The 4768-nt window shown below is 40.5% G+C and overlaps 1 pseudogene across 1 annotated transcript in view; it reads left to right on the top strand.

Moving 5' to 3' along the window:
* LOC103255820 overlaps window positions 1–3958 on the top strand; it is a 9257-nt pseudogene extending 5299 nt beyond the window's left edge. The window contains exon 2 of the transcript XR_002481708.1: window positions 2781–3958. The product of XR_002481708.1 is annotated as a THUMP domain-containing protein 1 pseudogene (transcript). The remainder of the gene's footprint in view (window positions 1–2780) is intronic.
* The last annotated feature ends 810 nt before the right edge of the window (window positions 3959–4768 follow it).

Genomic DNA, 4768 nt, shown 5'->3' on the forward strand with positions numbered 1-4768 from the left:
AAAGATCCGAGTATCACATGTTCTCACTCATATAATGGACCTTGAACATCTAATGTAATACTGTAAGAAAATGACTGACGGTACTGGGAAACTATGGTGGGGGGTGGGAAATGGGATTAACAGTAGCAAATATCTGTCTGGGTACGGGGAAACACCTCTTATCAACAGGGTGCCTGAATGAAACGTAATTGTATACCTAACCCTTAACTGTATCCCACAACATCATAATAAAAAATATTGATTAAAAAAAGTGGACAAAGGACATGAACAGACACTTCTCAAAAGATGACATACAAGCAGCCAACAGACACATGCAAAACTACTCAGCCTTACCAATCATCAAAGAAATGCAAACCAAAACTACAATGAGATACCATAACACCGGTAAGGATAATTATTATTAATAAGTCAAAAAAACAACAGATGATGGCGGGACTGTGAAGAAAAGAGAACACTTCTACACTGTTGGTGGGAGTGCAGACTAACTCAACTTCTGTGGAAAACCATGTGGTGTTTCCTAAAAGAACCAAAATATGACCTTCCGTGCAATCCAGCAATAAATTTCTCTACCTAAAAGACACCTGCATACGTATGTTTATTTCTGCACTATTCACAATAGCAAAAACATGGAACCAACCCCGCTGCCCATCAAAAATGGACTGGATAAAAAAATGTGGCACATATACAGGATGGAGTATTACACAGTCACAAAGTAAAACAAAATCATGGATTTCACAGCAATGGAGTTGGAAGACCATCATATTAAGTGATCTATCACAGAAACAAAGAACTGAATACTACATGTTCTCACTCATAAGTGGGCCCTGAACATTAGTCACATTAGCGCAAGTAAGGGACCAGCAGTCGCTTGGCACCGCTAGGGGAGGGAGGAAGGGAGTAGGGCAGAGAGGACATGATAACATAAAGAGTACCTGGTCCACTGCCAAGGGGAATGAGGACCAGTTAGAAGCCCAAACTTCACCTGCCTGCAGCCAATTTATGTAGTTAATCCTCACTTGGACCCTACATCTCTATATAAAATAAAAATTTTTTAAAAAAGTAATGGAACTTTGAAGAGAGAAATTCAGACCGACATCTCTGAATGATTGTACAGTATAAAGACATGTGTATCTCATATTAATGCTCATCAGAGATAACTCAGTAAAGAAGGATCTAATCAAGTGGACAAAAGAACCCATTCTGAGTATGTCAGACAACCTCTTTTCCCAGCCACATCTGTTCTTGCATGACAGTAGTGATGGAGGTTATATATAAACTCAGCCTCACGCTCTGAGGCCCATCTGGCTAGCCACTGCTGAGTAACAAAACTGACAATAGCTGAGAGCAACACTGAGCCTTTGGTAAGGCACCATGTCCCAGAGAGATCAGTCAGCTACCTGATAGTATGTTCTACTTCCATTATGGAAAGAGCAGCATTTAATTCCTAATAAAGCAAACATTTACTATTGATATGGACTTCCTTTCCCTGTCTCATCTTTTGTCACCATTGTATTTCAAGAAGCATTTGTTCTGAACAGAAGGCTCAGTTTACAGCCCATGGGTGTTAAACTGGGCTCATTTTCAGAGATTTCACTGATCTTAGCATGTTCTCCATAAGCTTGAAAAACCTGGACTGACATAAGGGTGTAATGACTTTTTCTTTCTTTAAAGACTCATCTACCACACGAGCTGAGTGGCAACACTTTTTGGTACTGGGATAATGTCCTTCAGTTAGTGAGCAATACATTCAGCTTCTTACATAGCCAGGATTCTTGTCTGGGAATTCAGGATTCAAGTCTTGATACTGCTAGGGAATGGGGGTGGGGGGACACGTGGCAACACACTGGACATCTGGTCCACTATGAGGGGGTGAGAGGGCCAGCTAGAAACCCACACTTCATCTGCATGCAATATATGTGGATATCAGAGTGGATCTTCTCACTCTTAATCCTAATGTGCTACATGAAATTGTGATGTCTCTCTCCCACAGCTTTGAGCTCCGTTGGTTTAGAGGTCTCAGTTCCCAAGGAAAAAAGCTTCCTTCAGTGAACACAATGTTTTCTTAACGATGTAGGAATATTCGGTTTATGTAGGTCTTCTTGAGTGAGCTTGGATAGCTTCAAAATTTTCTTTATTTCACCAAAGTTGTTGAACATATTGCCCTAAGGTTGTTCATGATATTCTCTTATTATCATCTTGATTTTTTTATATATAGAATCTGCAACTATGTCACCTCTCAACCTTAATAATTGGTAGTTTGTATATGCTCCATATTTTTCCTCATCCATAAGGCTAGAGGTTTTTAATTTTACTCATCTTTTCAAAGAACCAGCTTTGGGTATTATCATATTTTTCTGTTTTTTTATTTTACTGACTTGCACTTGGGTCTTTATTTTCTTTTCTATCCTTAATTTGAGTTTAACATGCTCTTTTTTTCTTTTTCTTTTTTACATTGTAAAGTTGTGGGTACAAGTGGGAGTTTACTACAAAAGTAGGTTGCATGCAGGTGAAGACTGGGCGTCTAAATAGCCCTCTTTCCCCTGATAGTGGACCAGGTAACCAGTGTGTTGCTGCCTGGCCTCCTCCTTCTTCCTCCCTCCCTCTCTTAGCAGTGTCCAGCATCTGCCATTCCACACTTGTGCTAGTGTGAGCAGTGTTTAGGGCCGCTTATGAGTGAAAACATGGGGTACTAAGTTCTCTGATTCTATGATAGTTCACTTATATGATGGTCTCCAATTGCATCCAAGATACTGTGAAAGCCATGATTTTATTCTTTACAGCTGCATAGTAGTTCATCATGTAGGCCGAGAACCACAGAGAAACACATTACTGGTTGATCTCAGCTGGAACGTACCGTGGCAGTGCTGGTCCAGCAGTCAGCCTCGTGGTGGGACGTGCAAAAGCAAGTCTCAGTACTTGCTAGTCAAGTAGGCTCAGTGCTGCAATGCTGGTGACCCTGGCAGCTGGAGCTTGGACTCCAGGGCATCTTCATCGTTCGTAACATAAACAAGTGCAAGTACATGGAGGCCTACAGTCTGCTCAATGAGTATGCAACGCATGTACAAGCCTGAAAAATTTACAGAGAAGGATCAGGAGTTCTCTGCAAGTGGGGGAGAAGATGATGATACAGAGGCTACCCTGAAGAAAGAAATTAGTGACATTAAGGCATCTACAGAGATGAGGCTAAGAAGATTCCAATCAGTAGAGAGTAGAGTGAATAATGTGAGCTTCATCAGGACGCTTAGGATGGAACCTGAGAAACTGGTGCATTATATTTTCCAGGATATGTACAAAACCAAGAAGATGAAGACTCAGGTTATTCTGCAAATGTTATCCATCTCAGGCACGTGCAAGGCTTTCTTAAAAGACATGAAAAAATATGCAGAAACACTTTTGGAACCCTGGTTTAAAGCTCCAAACAAAGGGACATTTCAGATTGAATACAACTCTCAAAATAACAGTCACATGAATAGAGAAGAAGTTATCAAAGAATTGGCAGGAATAGTGGACAGCCTCAATTCAGAAAATAAAGTGGATCTCACCAATCCACACTACACAGCGGTAGTAGACATCATCAAAGCCATCTGTTGCCTGAGTGTTGTGAAAGATCACATGTTTTTCAGACAATACAGTCTCTATGAGGTGGTGAAGAGTGTTAAGGACCCATCACAACCTAACCCAAAGCAGGGAAATACGAATGAAACTAAACTGGAATCAGGTGACACATTAGATAAAAACAACTCAGCAGAAGGAAAAAGCCAGCAGGTGATACCAGAGAATAGTGAAGAGCTGGGGCAGACAGCGCCAACATCTAAGATGCAGGTGGTGAATGAGGGAGGAGCCAAACCTGAACTTGTGAGCCAGGTCACAGAAGAATCCAAGTCAAATACAAATGACCTGTCGTAGGAGGTCATTTGGTGTTGGAGGTGGGTTTTTCAACTGAGGTGCTGTGAGTTGTTGCCGGAATCCCACATAAAATTGTGACTGAAAATACCTACTGTCTTGACCTTTGTGTGCTGCATAATATCATTCTGTAGTAGTGAACTATAGAATTGCTCAGCCCCATTAACAGTTTTGTTAGAAATCTTTCAGCCCTGTATGGCAAAGCGCATAGGCCTACTTTGCTACTGCACGGAGGGGAGAGTGAGCCTCCCTTTATGCAATACCAACTGATTTATGGGACTGGACAGACTCTGTGAAGTAGAAAATCGGGAAGGTTTTCATTCTAAGGAAGGATTTTGTACATGCCACAACTAAGCTGTCCCCTGCCACTTCGTTGTAAACATTGCAAAAATGTGGATTGTGTAGGTTAGAAGCAAATTGCTTTGTGACGTTTTTGTACTTTTTGTGATTTTCTTGTTTGGTAATATTTGTTTTTCTATTTTATTAACATTTGCATGCAACAAACCTGTCAGTCCAGTACTGAAATTTTTGAAGGCAAAGTGTGGTATAGAAGAGAACCATTCTTGACACAGAACCACAGACATTTCTGATAAAGTTGGTGATGAATTTCAGTCTTCTGAGATACTTCGGCATACTAGTGCAACAAAGGACACAAAAAAATTCTGTCTTTACAATGAAAGCTACTTTTCAAGAGTTTTTATATGGACTCATAATGCAAGTCACCCTGTTCTAGTGTGCCTTGTCTGTGGCATGTAATTTATAAATATAGCAATTGTAACTGTAAATCACAGCCACTTGACAAGAAAGGATTATTTTAAATGGCTTTTGGAATATGAAAATAGTAACGTTTGTGCTCAAAATTCAC

Source organism: Carlito syrichta, unplaced genomic scaffold, assembly GCF_000164805.1.
Source record: "Carlito syrichta isolate Samal-C Ts95f unplaced genomic scaffold, Tarsius_syrichta-2.0.1 Scaffold288425, whole genome shotgun sequence".
Lineage (NCBI taxonomy): Eukaryota > Metazoa > Chordata > Mammalia > Primates > Tarsiidae > Carlito > Carlito syrichta.